We start from the raw sequence: 20,879 nt of genomic DNA, 5'->3' as shown, positions 1-20,879 counted from the left end.
AGGCTTCTGCAAGTCACGCGTCTACCAAATTGAAATTATAGAAGAGAGAGAAAATACCTGGTAATTCAACTGGCATGGATGATTCAATTTTTAAGGACGGGATGAAGTGACGTGTGTTGTGCTGCTCTTGTAAAGAGGATGTGAGTGTACAACTTCTTTGGCCTTCCAAAATGGATTACCCTTAAGTTTCCAATTTGAAGGTAATTTTAAAAATCTACAGGTACTATACCCGGGTTTTTTTTCGAACACTGGCCGACAGTCTTTTGGCCATGTTGGCTTCTTCTTTGCATGTCAGAGCCGGCTAGGACCCTAAACTAACCTCAACTTGCTGCCAAATCAAGGATCAGCCACGAGATTAGCCATGTCGACATGTGTGCACGTGACAAGCCGCTCTTGGTCTTGCCATTGGAAGGTGTTACAACTTACAACCTGTGGCTGCAGCGTAACCAAAACCCAAATTTCCATGAACTACAACCAGATGATCTACTTATTCAAAGTCTTTAATTTATAGACAAAAGCCCTCATGATGAATGCATGGAAATCATGGACCATTTCATGTCTTCGTAGCCAAGGGGTTTGTAGCCTAGTGCTGTGGTCCTGTGACTTGGAAAGGGGAGGTCTTGAGTTCAAATCCCCACACAGTCCCGCTGGTATTAATGTGAGTATCTATATAATTGACAGTAAGCCATTGTTTGGGGTCAACTAAGAGAATTTTATCACACACTACCCAATGAAGGTTTTTATATTGCAGTGAAAGTGAGTCAAATGCATTGAAAGTGGGTCAAATGTTTTGCAAATCTTGTAAGTTACTGGGAGTCATAATGTGGAATGTATTGTTGCTCCAATGATGCTTTCCACGTGCACACATTAAGTGACGCAGCGTTAGGGAAAAACTTTTTTCCTAGCCAGTGAGAAAAAAAGACAAGTTGGAGTACAATCGATTTCTCCTATTCAAAATCTCATTATTAGCCAATTTTTATAACTAAAAACCTATAAATTTTATTGGTTTTTGTAAAGACGAGTAAATTCAATTGGTTTTTTTGAACTTTAACTGGTGAAAAATACACTAAAGGATGGTTTTTTTCTAGCACTGAAGTGACGCACTTGGCACGCCCACATTGCCTTACATAGCCACAGAGGCAACCTTTGGTGATATTAAATAAGCAATAGTGTATTAAATAAGTAGTAGTGTATGTTTTCTTAGTTCTTGCACCAATGTTGGTGGAGATGGGATCTCGAACAACGAACACACAAACATCAATGCACATAATGTGCAATAGCTATTTGCAATTTTGCTCTATATTCTATATGGATCTCTAGTATGAATTGTTTGTGAGATGTAGTAGTCTTGTGAATGATTGAAATTGTGGATTCAGGTATCATGGATTAATGAGTTAGTCGGATTGATTAATTTCTTAAAATAAGATATTGAAATAACTACCATCTTATAAGGTAGCATATCATTTATTCATTACATTTATTCTTTTTAAAGCCCTAAAAATTTTGCATATACACGTTTGGACTTTTGCTTAGTTCACCCTTTATTGAAAACCCTTAAGATGATGATAGGTTTGATCATGCCTTCAACCAAATGGCATGGAAACCATATGGTAAGGCAACATATTATTTATTCATTACAAATTTTCTTTTTAAAGCCCTCAAATCTCAACTAAATTAGAGTGTTGTGCACCTCTAAAGATTATGTAATACACAATTCCAAGCGCGTGCACACACACACACACACACACACACACACACACACACACACACACACGAAAATGTGTGTGCATGTGCATGCATGCACACACAGAGGAAAATGTGTATATGCATGCACGTGCGTGCATGCACACATAGGAAAATGTGTGTGTGTGTGCATATATGTGTGCATGCACATGTGTGTGAATACGGAGTGGCTGATGATGATGCCTAGATAATAACAATTTTTTGCTCATTGCTCACACCAGTGAAACCATGACACAACTCATTGTTGATACCAAAGGAACCTAGCAAGGTGCACTCTGGCAGCCACGACAAATGCTCCCCATGCAAAGGCAACCATTGGCCTTGCTAGTCCCACCTATCATTCCTTAGTAGGCACAAGCTCAAGTGCCTACCTATCAGAGCCCCTTACTGAGAGGTATATATAGACCCCCACAATTGGCATATCCACCTATGGTACTACCACCTCGATCGGTTCCTCAAGAACCACACCCAGTACTATAGTACTCGTCTCGATGACTCTGCCTATAGAGAGAGAAATATGAACAAGAGATCTATGAGTCCTATAAAGAACATGACCAATATGAGTAACAATAATATGATCCCTATGGGTATCATGAATGAGAAACAACATGATGATCCCTATGGGCATCTTAAACATGCTTCACCCCCATATACTATTACTCTTTGTTCAAAGCCATGGTGCAACAATGAAGAGCTAGAACAATATGACCTCAACAATATGGTGTGTAGGCCTTCGATACAATGCCTTCAATGATGCAAAGGCCCACATTGTATTCTAGAGTGTCCTCACAAAGGCCCTACACCAAATCCTTTGAGTGCTCCAAACACTCTGAATCTCGTGCAAAACCCCAACGTAAATCCTTATAGAGGCACATGTCATAAGTGTGGATTCGATGATGCTTACAAGGATTGTCCTAACATAGTGGCAAACACCCTAATGGCAGAAGAATATCTTACCACTTCGACAAGCCTTAGTGGTGTGCAAGGAGAACTTATTCATGCAGTCCGCCTTAATGACATCACAAGGCTCCAAGCCAAGCCAAGGGAAAAGTCCAGAGAACATCCAAGACTGCCAAGCCAAGACAAGGGCAAAAGTCAAGAGAACATCCAAGGCTACCAAGAAGCAAAAAGCTCAAGCTTCAACTTCGAAGCAAGTAGTAAAAAGAGCTTGAGGGGCCAGCCCCAGAGGCTGCGTAGCCCTTAAAAAGGCTAATAACACAGAACCAAAGGTCCAAAATAAGACCTCAAAGAGCACGCAAAACTGTAATGCACAATCCGTTGTCTCACAACGACAACAATGTCGTGACTATTGAATGTGGTATTCACGAGAGCTCCAAAGTTATCTACCTTGTAGAGACATCAAGCAATCTCTTGCACAATCCGGTTCTTCCCAAGGAAAAGAAGCCCAAAAATTACAAAATCCTTTTGAAGAAAGTATCCTAGCCCAATGTTGGAAAAAGAGAGAATGAAGCAAGCCTAAGAGCTTGTGAGGAAGTTGCTAGCTAAACTAGAGCCAGTACTTGAGCCAATGGTCAAGTACAAACCATTAACACCCTAGGTGAGTGTATCCCATACCCTATTCTAGAACCAAACATAGAACCTAGGAGGGAATCTCTAACCATTCTAAAAATGCTACAAAAAGAGCTAGTTCTGGAGCCTCCACCTTTGGAACCAATCCAACCAGATCCTACATTGCTAGATGTACTGAGTGGAGATAGAAACTAGGAACAAGAGAGCTATGGGTCTTATGAACAACATAACCCATATGAGCAACAACAAAATGATCCCTATGGATATCGTGAACAAGCTTCACCCCCAACTATGTCTCTTTGTTCATGGTGTAACAAAGGGCTAGAGACCTCAACAATATGGTGCGTAGGCTACCACCATAGATATAATTCTTTCGATGCAAAGGCCCACATCATATTACGAACTGTCCTCTCACAAACAAAGAACCTATACAAAATCCTTCCAATTTCCCATGCACTCTGAATCCCATGCCAAACCCCAATGTAATTTATTATAGAGGCACATCTTACAAGTGTGGATTCGACAATGCTTCCAAGTATTGTCCTAAAATATCCCTTAATGCCAAACCCCAATGTAATTTATTATAGAGGCACATCTTACAAGTGTGGATTCGACAATGCTTCCAAGTATTGTCCTAAAATATCCCTTAATGCCATCACAAGGCTCTAAGACAATAGTCCAAGGCTACCAAGAAGCAGAAAACTCAAGCTTCACCTTCGAAGCAAGTAGTAAAAGTACAAGCCCCAAAGGCTATAATTATCTCAAAGAGCATGCAAAAATGTAATGCACTAGAGAAAATGATGTCATGACTATTTGAAAGTGTTTCAAAGGATGAGAGGTCCATAGCTACCTTCCTATGATACTATGCCTATTTTTTCGAAGCCATGGTGTAACAAAGAGCTAGAGACCTTAACAATATGGTGCATAGGCCATTGATGCAAACCACCGATGTAATACTATTATTGTAAAGGCCCATATCGTATTGTAAAGTGTCCTCACAAAGACCATATGCCAAATCCTTCAAGTTCTCCAAGCACTCCAAATCTTGTGCCAAACCCCAACATAATTTCTTATAGAGGCACATGTTACAAGTGTGGATTCGACCTTGCTTACAAGGATTGGAATGACAATCACCCTCATGGCACAAGCATCTCTTACCACTTCGACAAGTCTTAACTTGTTGAGTTTGCAAGGAGGACTTATTCATATAGTGCCTGTTAATGCCATCATAAGGCTCCAAGCAAAAACAAGGACAACAGTCAAGGGAAAATCCAAGGCTGCCAAGAAGCACAAAGCTCAAGCTTCAAGCTTTGAAGCAAGTAGCAAAAGAGCTTGAGGCATAATCCCTAAAGGTATCATTAGCCTATAAAAAGGTAATATATTACTTTGAAGCAAGCAACAAAAGATCTTGCTTCAAAACTTTGAAGCAAGCAGCAAAAGAGCCTGAGGCATAATCCCTAAAGGTTTCAGTAGCCTATAAAAAGGGTAACAACCCAGAACAAGAGGTTCAAAAGAAGAAGACCTCAAAGAGCACGTGAAAATGTAATGCAAGACACGATCATTGTCGTGACTATTAAAAGTGGTTCAAAGGATGAGAGGTCCATATCAACCTCCCTTGCGGAGATAGAAACAAGCAATCTTCCACACAAACATGCTCTTCCCAAGGAAGAAAAGCCCAAAAATTACAAAAACCTTATGAAGAAACTCAAGGAGTATCCCAACCCCGTGTTGGAAAAAGAGAGAATGAAGCAAGCCCAAGAGCTCGTGAGGAAGATGCTAGTTGAACTAAAGCCAATACTTGAGATAGCATGGGTGAGTATGAACCACTAATCCCACCTGTGCATATCCTCGACCCTATTCCAGAACCAATCATCAAAGAACCTAAGAGGGAACCTGAGAGCATGCCAAAGGACTTTCCCAAACTTAACCATTCTTAAAAGGCCGTAAAAAGATCTAATACTAGAGCCTCCACCCTTTGGAACCAATCCAACCCATATCCCACATTGCTAGATGTAGTGAAGGAGGACTCAATGGAGATAGAAACTAGGAACAAGTGAGCTATGAGTCTTATGAACAACATGACCCATATGAGTAACAAGAGTATGATTCCTATGGGCATCCTGACCTTCATAGACTATGCCTCTTTATGTTCCAAGCGATGGTGCAACAAAGAGCTAGAGACCTCAATAATATACAACGTAGGCCACCACTGTAATGATTTCAATGCAAAGTCCCACATTGTATTGTGGAGTGTCCTCATCACAAAGGCCCTATACCAGATCCTTGAGTGCTCCAAGCACTCTAAATCTCATGCTAAGCCCCAGCATGTTTCCTTATAGAGGCACATGTTACAAGTGTGGATTCGATCATTCAATGATTTTCCTAAACAAAGTGATAATCACCCTAGTGGTAGAAGCATCTCTTACCACTTTGCTGAGAGCCTTACCTTGTTGAGTGTGCAAGGAGGGACTACTCATACAGTCCCCCTTATTTCCATCACAAGGCTCCAATCCAAGGCGAGGGCAATAGTCAAGGGAACATCCAAAGCTACCAAGAAGTAGAAATCTCAAGCTTCAACTTTGAAGCAAGCAACAAAAGAGCCTGAGGTCCAAGCCCTAAAGGCTATAATAGCCACTAAAAGGTCTAATAACCCAAAACAAGAGGTCCAAAAGAAGAAGACCTCAAAGAGCACGTAAAAACGTAATGCTTGATTAGTTTGTATAGTGAAGGGAACTCAATATAAGAGGAAAAATCTAGTCTTCCATGGAGAGCATGATGACTCTTAGGATTGGGTTCATGTCTTCGCAATCATGGGACACTCTTCCACAAAATCTCGGAACAAAGTTTGCAAGATTGGATGGGATGGAAATAACCTTCATGTTCATGCTTAGTAAAACATTCCTTTTGGGAGCCAACAATGACTTCCAATCAGGAGTAGCTAGTGATTCATCTAGCAAGGACTCCTTCATGGAAGGATTAACTTATGTATCACCCACATTCACACGGCCTAGAAGGATAAAACCATATAGAGAGCCTAAGAATTATCTTCTTTCTATGGAGACACATCTTCATTGGCTTCGCTATGTTGACAAGAAGTCCACAAGCTTGGTCAAACACCTCACTTTTCTTGTTCATGAAATAAACCCACACTTTCCTAATGTGATCATCAATGAATGTAACATAATACCTACAACCTAAAATTGTTGCAGTCTTGGTCGCGGTCCCCATACATCTGAATGTACAATATCTAATGGCCTTGCACTGACATGCTTTTCATGTGGGAAAGCATGTTTGGCCTGCTTACCAAGCTGACATGCTTCACATACTTTATGGATACCATCAACCTTAAACTTTGGCAAACCTACAATAGTATTTTGGGCCTACATATTTAGTCACTATATATTCACATGACCAATGCGCTTGTGCTATATGTCAATATTTGCAATTACACATGTTCCATGCACAAACATGGTTGCCTTTACCTTAGGCATGTTTACATCCAAAGTAAACATCCTATCGTTTCTATTATCCTTTACAACCAAATGACACTAATTTTTTAAGTCTTCCACAAAACATCCTTGAGAATTAACAGACCCTGATCAATCATCTGTCCCCAATAGAAACTAGGTTCTTTGTAATATTTAGAACATGAAGTACATCTTTCAAGTAATTCATTTAGCCATTCTACATATACAATGACACTTTACCAACATGCATAATGGGATACGCAGTATTATTACCTGTTTCTACATAACCTGGTTTTTCCATTTTCTGTATCTCTAAACCACTCACCATGACTGGTCATATGGTTAGAGGTGCTAGAATCCACATACCATATATCTTTAGATCTTGACACATCTCCTATTGTGGAATTGAGCATGTTCTGTATCACAAACAACTACTCACTTCTATCATCACTACCTTGTTTACTAGATGATGCAGAGTTGCATTGCTAGAACTTTCCACTTTTAATGTCATTCTACTTTTTAAAGCAGTCCTTTGCCATGTGCCCTCATTTGCCATAATAATAACACTCTATACTGACAACTCCTCAATCGGAGATGCATAGCTCCCAAAGCTACGCATGGGTGCCATACCTAAACAAGAAGGGGAAGAGATGATGATGCTTTTACTTGTGTATCATTTCCTTGCTTGCTTTGTTCTTGCCTCTTTCTCACTTCCTTATCTCTCACATAAACCAGAGCTCTCATACTATAAAGAGAATACAAGGGAGAGGGAGAGCTTAAGTTCTTTGCAAGCAAACACACAAACACAAGAGAGAGCAAGACACAAGAGCGATGGATGGCTGAATTTTCTTCTATCTTCTTCTTCATATATCTAAAAAGATAAGAGTACATACTATAAGGGAAAGTACTCTCATATAATAACATACAATGGTCAGTCCATAGTGTGAACTCGACTGTACGAGCTAGTGCTATAACGATGCCATAACTCTACTGCTCCAAAGTGGATGTCACACAACCTGTCATCCCACTGGCGGCATATCAACCATCATCTCACCAACCATGCCAGTAGCATAAGTATGGAAGCTATCACCCAGGTGGGTTATCAATGTTTGCAACACTAGTTGAGCTCGATATCTCAACAAGAAAGCCCATGAGAGCACTCTCAAAGAGAAAGAATCATGGGAGATTTAGTGCCATTGCCAAGCACCTACATCCTTATATCCATGTAGCTTTAGTGCTGCCATCGCCATGTAAGCCCACATCCGACAGTGCATGCCCCACAAACTTTGCCACAGTTGCCAATTTTGCCTACTATAATGTACCAGTGCCAAATCCAACGCTACCGTCGCCACCCTCCACGGTACCCTCTATCACCATCCAACTCTATCCATTTTTGCTGCAGGTATGTAAATGAGTGTAGGTACCCTCTATCGCTATCTACACTGTTATTTGCAACTATGCAAAGTGAGTACTTCCATGCCAAGTAGAGAGAGAGAGAGAGAGAGAGAGAGAGAGAGAGAGAGAGAGAGAGCATCACCCCCAACCTACCAATAAGAGGAACACAAAGCTTGCACCCAACCCAAAAGCATCGCAAGCGACAAGAAAGCAAGATATCCCAACACCCACAAACAAGGCAACCACCCGCACTAAAGGATGACACAACCAAAGCCCTGAGAAATCTGGTACCAATGCCTAGGCTGAGTCAAAAATACACACAAAACAAGCTGTCCACACACCCATACTAATTGGCAACAATACGCACTGGGGCAAAGCCTCACCCCAGTGGTCACCACAAATCAAGAGAAAGTAGTGAAAAAATCATGTCGATCAGCAATCCTGACATTCTCTAATGCTCTTCCCGACAAACTAGTATAAGTGAGGTAAAAAGTTTCTCAATCCTCCTTTACTACATTTATATTATCTCCTCAATCTCTGAGTGGGTAGAGCGCTCCCCATAAAAGGTAGAGATATGTTTTCTTATAGATACGTACCCATATAGTCTAATAGTGCACCCAAAAAGTCTAATAGATTCCCACCCGACAAGTTCAAAGCCCCCATTTTGGACCTAACCAACCCATAAAAGCCATTCCATGCTCACTTACAACCCACACTACCACTACCCTTCTCACGTAACCACAACCATTCCATTGTGTTCTACTTTTACTACATCCATCCCTCTTCCCCATAATTGCACTTCACACACAATGACTGTGCACACACTCAAACTAATGATTTATTCCGTGAACAAGGAACATTCATGCAAAAATCATCACTAACCAAGCCACATCCACCTCATCACGCACTGCATATATAACAAACCTAGAAAGTGGTCTCTGTTGGTGGATATCCCTAATCTATTTGCCAAAATGACACTCACCATTCATGCTTCCTAGACCTTGACATACTCTGTAAAGTCCGAGGCACCCTCATTCACACCCAAGTCAAAACACCCCTCACAAACCACTTTAGGGTCACCTATCTGTCTCTGTAGAGTGTCATGTCGTCTTCCACCTAACTGAAGTAGCACCTTACCTCGATAAGGTGCGCCTAAACCAATCACGATGGGGCCTAGATAACCCCCTTTCCCTGTACTACATTATTGATTTCTACCACAATACGAATGATACGAATGGGTCGTGCATCACTAGATCCCTCTCATTGAGGATCTCGTTAGACTAGGCCTATGAGAAGAATGTGGAGGAGAGGGTGAGCTTGATCTTCTTGTAAGCACACACACACACATGTACATAATAGAGATGGATGGATGAATTTTCTTCTTTTCTCTACTCTTCTCTAAAACCATAACATAAAGAGATAAGAATCTATACTATGATGGAAAGGACTAGGGAGAGGGTGAGCTTGATCTTATTGCAAGAAAACACACAAACAAGAGTGGACACGTACACAAGAGAGATGGATGAGGGTGAGCTTGATCTTCTTACAAGCACACACACACACACACTCCACACATGCAAGAGTAGACACGTACACAAGAGAGATGGATGGCTTAATTTTCTTCTATTCTCTTCTCTTCTATACAACCATAACATAAAGAGATAAGAGTACTTATTATAAGGGAAAGGACTCTCTTGCTAAAACATCAAAAGTTGGTCATAGTGTGAACCTAACTACATAAGCTAGAGCTATAACTGTGCCATAACTCTAGTACACCAAAGTGGCTATCACATAGCCTATACACCACTATAAAACCAAAGAATCCTAAGCCATCTATGTAAAATAATTTATAAAGGAGTGTGATAGTGCCCTTGTGACAGCAACAACAACCAAAGAGGCGACCAAAATCCTTTTCAATTTCCATGAGGAGTATAACCAAGCCATGACAAAGGAGCTGCTTGAGAAACAATCTACTAAGAACTCCTCCACCACAAAGAAGTCCTCACCTAGGCACATGCTAAAATCCACACAAAAAAATATCTTGATCTATCGATTACAATTTTCTCAATGGCACTAAAACCTTGTTAATGATATGTCCATTTGGTTCCATAGAGACAATGTCTATTCTTAGAAGAATTAGATCCAAAATTAACCTATTGTGAGTCTCACTTATGTCTAGGCCACCTTACCATTAGGAATATTGTGTGCTTTTCTTATCTCGATGGCTTCTTCTTTGACCAAACAAAGCAAGTTACTCTTTTCATTAGGTGGTAGGGAGGAGCATGCAATAGAATAAACTCTTTCCTCCATCAGGCCCTTTTATTTCTTATCCCAATTTATTTTTATAAGTTGGCATAACATGGGGTGTTATGCCATAATATATGTATTGGATATCTATTTCTTACAAACTATACAATAATATATTATACACACCTGAAAAACTCATTATCATCGTTCTCTAGATCATCCATTATTGCTAGTCGATGTGTTGCTTTTTGACACATATGATCAACCTCTTAAAAGGTTGTTTTGCCATTTTTTCTAAAAAGTATGTGAGTCTTTATCCTTTTGTGCTAGAATGTCACGTTTCTTCATGGTTTTTTGGCATTCACCCTAAAAATATCATATTATCATTACATTCAATTTTTGAAATCCCTTTCATCTGTTTAATGCATTTAGCAAAATTAATACCTCAAATATGATCTACGATAGTACAAGTAGTGGACATTGATACCAAGGAGGTTTTCCTCCCCTGGCTTCTTTCTCTAAGTGCTTGGCTATCCACTTTATAGCTTCCTCCAATGCATAGCATAGCAAAGTCTCTTTTTGAGTGCACCCCAATGCATGGATTATATGCAAATCTTGTCTATGACATGAGTGCAATCTATCCATGTTTGTTAATGCTTCACATAAACAAGGAAAAGATTAATGGAGGTCTAACAACACACAAACACTTTTGGAACAATCAAGGGATGATGGTGGAATCAAATTGTACGTGTTGAGTCTTGCTACCAATTAACCACTTCATTGGTTAACATGGTTTTGCTTGCCTGACCTACCATAAGGCTCTTTTTGCCATTTTACCTACACAAGAATGGACTCTTAGTTGTTATAAGATGGCATTGGAACATATAAAGCGACCTTAATATGCACTTAATGTCAAATAGGGAAAGTCTATACATAGTTGTTTAAGACATAATAAAGGCCAGACCATTTTTAAGTTTGGCCGAGGTAGTGCAAAATCTAGTCACTCATATATAAGTCATTTTTGAGAATAAGCAATACACAATCATTCCCTCAATAGTTTTCTTATGAGATCTCCTTCTTCCCTCTTCTTGCTTGCTTACATGATGCTATTATGGTCTTACTTCCTTGATGGATGCATGTTTGGATAGGTGTGATTATAGGTTTCTCTCTTGCATTAGCTTCTTCTTTTCCCATATTTTATGAGACATAACCATTATGAAGGACCATCTCTTCTTACCTTCATCTAGGTATTAAGAGCTCTCCCTTCATCCCTTTTGCAAAGGAGCATTCTGGTGTAACAACCGGACGTGACGGATGAGCTAGTGCACCCACATATGAAGTTACAGATTATGGATCTAAGGCAAGACCAATGACACATGCTTTGCCAAGGCTAAGGTACTTGAAAATATTTGGAACCACTTTGCCAGGGAATAGCCCAAGACAGCTCTATTTTTCATCCATTCCAAGCTATTGGGATCACCCAATATTACCCAGTGTTTATTGGGGGATCTTACTCCAAAAAATGTAAGTTTTGGAGCTTGTGTTTGTTTGTTGCTTTTGATTTTCATTTGAAGTTTATTTTTTATTAAGGTATTATATTTCATCTATTGGCAAGGCAAAGCCACGATTTTTTCATTAAGGTATTCTATTTCATCTATTGGTAAGGTAAACCCACAGTTTTTTAGTAATTTGCATGAAATTGCCCAAGAGGCTTAGATTTCATTGCTTTGATCCAAGAATTAGCTTAGCAATTATGATTAGGAGTGAAATTTACTCCAAAAACATGACATTGAGCTCTATTAGGTTTAATTAGAGTGAAGATATCAATTTTAATTCATGCATTTCATAATTTTTCATGAATTGCTTATGCATTATGGAATTGGTAGAGTAAAAGCATGCTAAATTATTTTAAAAAATTAAAAAAAAACTTATGTAGTTGTATCAAAAATCTTAATTATGATTAGGAACACTAAACACACCTCATAAAATCTGCACCAAAATATAGTGATTAGCACTGATTAGCAAATTAATCCACTATTTTGTGTGCAGAAAATAGAGTATGCGGGGAGTCCAGATCTGGTGCCTTAGACTTCAAATGAGCTCAAATGCTTTCAAGGACATCAATAGCAATGAGTCTAGTAGAGGATTAAGCCAATAAACACAAGATTTGACCAAATATTGAATGCTTAATCTCTGTTTTACCAAAGTCACCTCTGCAGATTTGATGAAGAGCTTGGATCTCACTGTAGACTTGCTGAAATTGAATTCTATCTTCACCAGTGTAGAGCATGCTTGAAAACCCCTGGAGCTATGAGGAATTAGACCAATTTGATTTGATGAAGTAGAAATATCAAATTCTCTCAGAAAAACAACGCTGCAGAAAAATGCGATTTCTCCCAGATGCGCTGGCAGTTTGCTACGTTGATTCGACTGGCTGGAGCATTAGTGAGTTAGCTACCTTGGGCTAGAAGGGTTTGGCCTAATTTGAAGTGTGCAAGGAGCTAGAGCTCCTCTACCAGCTGGGGGTACAGAGGTGAGTTGAAAACTAACTAAAATTTTGATTATTTTCTAATTATCTACTAATCTTAATTAATTAGATAATGGACTTATAAACCTGATGGATTCTAGGCATGGCTCTGATGCCATGTTGAAATTAGAGCAATGTGATGAGCTATGGTGGATCAAATACTAGAATCAACATCATTAACAAAGTGATTAAGTGAGTAATTAGCAAATAGCTTAATGTAGGCATGGATAATCAAAAACCAGCAAATTCTCATTAGGCCAATGCCTCAATTTATAGAGTTTACATCCAAGCACCTAATCCCACTGATTTCTCCTTGATTCACTCCACCTCTTTTGCTTGATTCTCTCCACCTCTTCACTTTTCCCAGAATATCTCCTAGAATATCTCCACACTTCCTAAATCTTCTCATGCTACCCTTTATTCTCTCTCCCAGTAGATTCTTCTCACCTTTTCACAGGTTCTTTCACATTTACACATTCTCTTTTACAGCCTCTAACCAAGGGCTTGTTCCCGCACACACCCTATTCACTTGTATATTTCAACACAAGGGAAGCTTGGTGAGGATAAGTGCAGCCAGCGCATCTGGTCATGGATAACCTTGGCCTTCATAAGAAACGGCTACATGGAACTGACTTCAAGGAATAACAAACTATAGAGCTGCCCTTGCAAGGTAACTACCCTCATTAACGAATCTCGAGCAAAGAGATCCTCCAATTTTTATACCATACCTGATGAGCACTAGTGAGAGTTTGCACAGCGGGACCTCCTCTATGATGGTCCGCACATAAGCACTGAATGTGCCTTCGAGTTTCGATTCTCCCAGTCTTGTAATTCCACAACAAATTCATCCTCCTGATGCTGAGTCAACCTCCTAGAGTTTTGAGGATGCTCAAGCTTCCTTTCAGTGCCTGGAACAATATCCCACAAACCCTTCTGGATGAACCAGATCCGCATATGAAGCTTCCAATGGCATAGTTGGGTCCTTTCAACTTCTCATCCTTGGTCATACAAGGGGGGAGCCATATCCATAGCAACAAGAAACACATATTAAGCTTAGCTCTCAAAAGACTTCTCTGAAGTGCCCAACGAAGCGAGGCACTAGAACCAATCAGCCCCCTATCAAACCTGAGAGAGAAGGAGGATGGACAATAGCAAAATAGTCCAATAAACCACTGGGAACCTCCTACTTAAAGGGTAGGGACTTGTGGAGGAAGAAGGAAATGTACAGCCACTTGTCTCCACATGCAAGAGAACTCACCAACAACTGATGCCAGAGTAGAATTTGCAGGCAAAACTCCAACGCTTGCCTCTGTAGAAGAAAACGCAGCCAAGAACCTGGCCGGCTTGCCTTTGTGTAGGAGAAAACGCAGCCAACAATCTGGCTAGCAGCAAGGGAAGGACTGGCTGGACCAGAAAATGCAATAAGGCAAGAAAACGCAGCCACTGTTTGGGACTGATCTGCAACCAAGAGGAACTAGGGTCAAAAATGCAAGGCACAAATGAGAAGGCGGGCAAATTTGCAGAAGATGGAGTAGCCTGAACCTAAGTGAGTGATACCATGTTGAAGAATGCATAGGCGGAAGCATAAACAAGACAAGAGAGAGAATAAAGAGAGCTTGTGGACAAGATCACCTTTTATATGAACTTGAAGCTTTACAATGGCAATTGGCCAACAAGAGAATGTTGAACTTGTGCAAGGGATTGGATGAGATAGTGAAAATAGGGAAACTCCTTATATAGTGCTGCATGAATGACCTGGCTAACTACACTAAAGAAGGCCGACCAGCTCACGACCTATAAAAAGAAGAGAAAATACATAAAATACCAAATAAATGGTACAATTCCAAAACACTGAGATGTATAAATTCTAAGAGGTTCATCCATAAGGATTTGAAGGAGATTGCTCAAGGCAGTGAAAAGAAGCCTGAGTGTCCTCATAACTCAAGGCGTTGGACCCAAGTTCAAGAGGATGAATTCTTTGTGGAATTACAAGACTAGGAGGATCTTGATTCAAAGGCGCACTTCATGCTTGTGCGGACCATTATAAAGGAGGTCTCGCAGGCCGTGCAAACTCTTACGAGTGCACATCAAGTATGGTCCAAATTGGAGGATCTCTATGCTCGAGATTCATCGATGCAAGCAGTTACTTTGCAAGGACAACTCTATGGTCTGTTAGTTCCTGCTAGCAGTTCTATGCAGTCGATCCTCACATGAAGGCCAAGGTTATCCATGACCAGTTACTAGAAATGAGTGTTACTTTGTCCTCTGCTTAGTTGGCTATCCTTATCCTCACCAAGCTTCCCCCGGAGTATAATGTGGTTTCTCGGGCTTTGAGGTGCTAGGTCACAACCACTCAATTGGATTTTGATGACCTTAGCTCCCTTCTCTTGGAAGAAGAGTCCGTCCTCATTTCTCAGGGTAAGATCACAATGTTTCCCTCTTAATATTTCTGATTATGCACTTACTTCAGTATAAAAGAAAGGTCAAAGTCATTGTTGGAATTAGGGTTGCAGGAAAGCACACAAAGCTTGGAGAAGAAGAAGCAAGAATGCACACTACACACAGTGTATTAGATTGTGTCAATGTACAAAGATAAATTAGCCCTAGAATAATGGGCGTATATACAAGCTGGGGGAAAAAGCCTCCTAAAGAGGAAAAAAGTGCCCCGGTCGTCCTAAGTGTGTTCACACACATCACTGCCTATATATATGGCAATAAATCCCCCCTGGGAGTGATGGTGTGAACGAGAGCTGGCACTCATGTATAGGGAAGTGCCATGCCCGAAGTAGATCAGTCCACAAAGGGGAGCAAGCCCAAAGCTTTGTGGAAAGCTTCAAACTTCTCACGAGGAAGCGCCTTTGTGAAAAGATCGGCGAGGTTGTCCTGTGTTGGCACATATGCCAAGCTGATCTCTAGTGCTGATAAGAGTCTCTCCCTGACATAGTGATAATGCACCTCAATGTGCTTTGTGCGAACATGAAACACTGGGTTTCTCGCAACTGCCAATGCGCTCTGACTGTCAGTGTAGATAGAGGTGGCAGACTCCTGTCCAACACCCAAGTCAGCCATAAGCTGTCTGAGCCACATACACTCAACCATAGCTGTGAAAGCTGCCCTCCTGTACTCAGCTTCACAAACTAGAAGTGGCCACAGTAGGTTGCTTCTTGCTCAACCAAGATATGCATGAGCTACCGAGCATGAAACAAAAACCACTTGTGGACACTCTTGTGTCATAGCAACCAACCCAATCTGAGTCTGAAAAAGCATGTAAATCTGGCGGCAACGATCCCCCCTTGGGATAAAAGAGCCCAAGATGTATGGTGCCACTCAAGTAGCGAAAGATGTGTTTAACTGCCTTCCAATGCTAAGACCCTGGGCTATGCATAAACCTGCTCACCTGTGAGACTGCAAACTGAATGTCCGGCCTCGTAATCCATACATAAATGAGGCAACCAACAGCTGTCTGATAGAGTGTGACATCAAAGTGATCTCCAGCATCATGAAGACTCAACTTCAAACCTGTCTCCACTGGAGTAGCAATAGGCTTGCAGTCTTCAAGGCCAAATCTCCGCAACAATGTCTCAATATACTTTGTCTGAAGACACAAAGCAATACCTCCATCACACTGCTTAAATTGTATCCCCAAATAATGATGCAAATGCCCCAAATCTGATATCTCAAAAGAGGCATTCAAACCAGCCTTAAAATCAGCAATATGACTCTCATTTGGTCCTGTGAGCAGCATGTCATCGACATAGAGAGCAATGATTAGATGTACATCATCCACACGTTTAACATACAAAGTGCTTTCTGTTCTGAAAACCATGTGCAATCAAATATGCATGTATCTTTTCATACCAAGCTCGTGGAGCTTGCTTTAAACCATACAAAGCCTTTTTCAACTTGCACACTTTGTTTTGCTGCCCTCTTTGAACAAAACCACGAGGCTGTGATACATACACCTCCTCATGCAAATCTCCATTCAAGAACGCAGTCTTTATGTCCAACTGATGTACATTCCAACCATTATGAGCTACCAATGCACAAATGCTACGAATGGTAGTCATACGACAAGTGGGAGCAAAGGTCTCATCAAAATCAATGCCCTTTTCTTGAGCATAACCCTTTGCAACAAATCTAGCCTTATAGCGATCAACACTGCCATCTAGCTTTCGTTTCAACTTAAAAACCCACTTACATCCAATGACCTTTTTACCAATAGGCAAATCACACAAAGACCATGTACCATTCTTCATTATAGCATCATATTCACTTTGCATTGCAGCCAACCGATTTTCAGATTTTTGTGCCTCATCAAATGAAAGAGGTTCTTCCTCTTCACACATACTAGACACAGCCAAAGCATAACAATCTGATGCATAAGAGGCATGCTGAAAACCTGAACGAGTACAACTAGACATAGGTGCATCAATTTTACTATCATGCAAGGTTTGCACCAGCCATTTAGGCATACCTCTAGCCTGCTCATTTTCAGCCCTATCCTCATAAATTACATCCTGTAAGTCTGCATCAGAAATAGACTAATCTATGATGTCGTTTGAAATCTGCATAGGCTGAATATTTGCCTCATTTGAATTTCCACCCATAAACAGAGGCAACAACGTATCAAATACATCCCGTGAGCTCACACCTGTCTCTTTGGTACATGATAACAAAGGTTGCACAGCATCTTCCACAAAAACAACATCTCGACTAATCAAGATATGCTTTGACTGTGGATGATACAATCTGTAACCCTTGCTCTCAGCACTGTAACCAACAAAAATGCATTTGACAACCTTATCATCCAATTTTCTACGTTGTTGCACAGGCACTAAAGCATAGGCCAAGCAACCAAAGACACGCAAGTGACCAATAGAAGGCTTCTTGCCATGCCAAGCTTCGTATGGAGTAACAGACTGCAAGACCTTAGTGGGACACCTGTTGAGTACATATGGAGCACACATGACAGTCTCAAGCCAAAACGCATGTGGCAAAGCTTGGCTCTTGACCATACATCGTACCATCTCCATAAGTGACCTGTTTTTTCTCTCAGCAACACCATTTTGCTGAGGGGTATACGGCACTGTACATTGGTGTTTTATCCCACGACTAGCCAGAAATGCATCCAACTCTCCCCCCCTCGATCAGAATGGAGGGTGCCCACAGTACAATTGGATACATTTTCAGTCCCATAAGCAAAAATTGTTTGAAGCACAAAAACACTTCGGACTTTGCCTTCAGTGGATATACCCATGCATGCCTTGAGTAATCATCAATGAAAGTCACGAAGTACAAGTGTTTACCAAATGACGGAGTTTGCATAGGCCCACATACATCACTATGTACAAGTTGCAATTTGCGAGTGGCCCGCATAGAACCATCCTTTGGAAACGCAGAACGCTGCATTTTGCCCAAAATACAGCCTTCACAAACATGTTTCAATGGTGCCTCAAGAGGGGGCAATGAAGCAACCATATCAAATTTCTGCAAATGCAGCAAACTAGCAAAGTTTTACATCTGAAACTACCTTTTCATCACTCAGAAACTGCATTTGCTGAATCTTCCGCACACTTGTCATAAGAATTGAGCCTATACAGCCCACGAAACAAGGTGCCAGATGCAATAATCGTATCACCGGAAGAAAGTCAAATCATGAACAGTACATCTGTCATCCACAAATTTGACTACAAGTCCAAGTCTAGCAAGCGCAGAGACAGACAATAGATTCTTCTTTATCCTTGGCACATACAAAGCATCTGAAAGTGTGAAAGCGCTACCAGTTGCAGCAGTAAGCATAATTTTACCAATGCCCTTCACTGGGTAAGAAGCATTATTGGCACATGTGACAGTATTCCCATTAGAGATAGCCTCAACACAAGTGAACATATCACGATGCGAGGTAATGTGCTTTGTAGCACCACTGTCAAAATACCATACATCAAAGTCAACAGAAACTGCCAAATATGCATCATGTACAAATGGGTCATACTGGCAATACACGCTAAACGCCTATTCTGTATCCTATACAACATTTGCAGAATCTGCATTTGTAGAAGCATCCGCTATTGTGGCTGCATTTGACTCTTTCTTCTTTGCCTCTTTAGCCTTTAGCTTAGGGCAATTCTTAATGACATGATCAGTTGCCTTACAATAGTTACACCTTATCTTTTTCTTGCCTTTATCATCAAGAGCCTTCTCAGACCTATTGTTGCTACCTGTTGGAAGGAGAAGAAGTTGCAGACCTACTAATAGGAGAAGAAACAGTGGAAGGGGCTACCTTACCACTTCTTCTCTGCTGGTGGGCAGCAACAAATACCTGATCAACTACACGCTGCCTAGTCCTATTTTACCTGGACTGCGCTTCTTGCAAGAGCTTGTTGACTAAAGTATCATACTTGACAACATCAACTACACGCTGCCTAGTCCTATTTTACCTGGACTGCACTTCTTGCAAGAGCTTGTTGACTAAAGTATCATACTTGACAACATCAAGTCTGTCCTCAGTAGCAAGTCTCCACGTGGAAGCAAAAGTCTGATATGACTCAGGTAAAGCATCAAGAACAGTCTGCACAAGAGAATGATCAGGAATAATCTCGCCTGCAGAAATCAACTATTCCTTGAGATCTTTAATCTGAGCAAGAAAAACATTCATGTCATCATCTTCCTGCATAATCTTCGATTCTAACTCTTTACACAGGTAAGAGATTCTTGCCTCGTTACGACCTACATACAAACCAGCTAGAATATCCCAAGCCTGTTTTGCTGTTTTAGTTGAACGAATATGTGGAGTGATGTTATGTTTGACAGAAAGTGCAATCAAGGCATGAGCCTGCGCATCTTTACCATCCCAACGAGCTTCTTCAGCAGTGGATAAAACAACAGCAACAGTAGAGCTGCTAGAACCTGCAACATCCTCAACATATCCTACATCCACAGAACCTGGACATACATCCATATCCTGCACAATGTTCCACACTCCTTTTGCAACCAAAACATGCTGCATCATGTATGCCCAAAGTGGGTAGTTGCTGTCTCCATCCAATTTGTCAAATCAGCAGAGACAACATACGAAATACATCATTGCTGTTATCAGCCATGGCCACTGACTGAAACTGATGCAAAAGCTACCTGTAATGAAGCAAAGACTGAACAGAAAACAACTCGTGCTATGTAGCACGGTCCACAATAGAATACGTATACTTGTAATTATGGGCTACTCTAGAGTATAGGGACCTGCAAGCGCTCGTGAAAGCTCACCTCAATCAGAGAACGTGAGTCGGAGAGTGCTAGCGGCATAGCCCTGGGAGCCGATGCCTGCTCTGATACCAATTGTTAGAATTAGGGTTGCAGGAAAGCACACAAAGCTTTGAGAAGAAGAAGCAAGAATGCACACTACACACAGTGTATTAGATTGTGTCAATGTACGAAGATAAATTGGCCCTAGAATAATGGGCGTATATACAAGCCGGGGGAAGAAACCTCCTAAAGAGGAAAAAAGTGTCCCGGCGGTCCTAAGTGTGTTCACACATATCACTGCCTATATATATGGCAACAGCCATTGCTTCTCATGTGGGAAGAGAGGACATCTATCTAAGAATTGTTTTTCCAAGAAGAAGGACAATACCAAGGGCAAGTCTTCATCTCAGAAGAAGGGCAAAGAGACAACATAATATAGTGATACAGGTACTTCCAGTGACTCATCTAGGGCTCCTAGGATGCTTCCGGCTTGAGAGGACCAAGATGGTGTTATTCTCTAGTATACATGAAGTTTTCCCTGTGTGCTTCTAGCCAGAAGAGGCTTGTGGGGGTGGGAAAGGGGGATGCAAGCAACTCCCTTTTTTGGTGCATGGGAACCGTGACTTGGAATTCCAAGCATTAAAAATCTAACAGGACAAGGCTAGCTTTGGTGTAGTAAAGACTATAGACAGGATCTATTCTAAGTTCATTGTTCGAGTTTTTTGAAACAT

The sequence above is a fragment of the Cibotium barometz genome, chromosome 41 (genome assembly GCF_041138505.1).
Source record: "Cibotium barometz isolate CiBa-2024 chromosome 41, ASM4113850v1, whole genome shotgun sequence".
In the NCBI taxonomy this organism is placed as follows: Eukaryota; Viridiplantae; Streptophyta; class Polypodiopsida; order Cyatheales; family Cibotiaceae; genus Cibotium; species Cibotium barometz.
The sequence above is the reverse complement of the archived record's forward strand: the minus strand, read 5'-3'. Positions refer to the sequence as shown.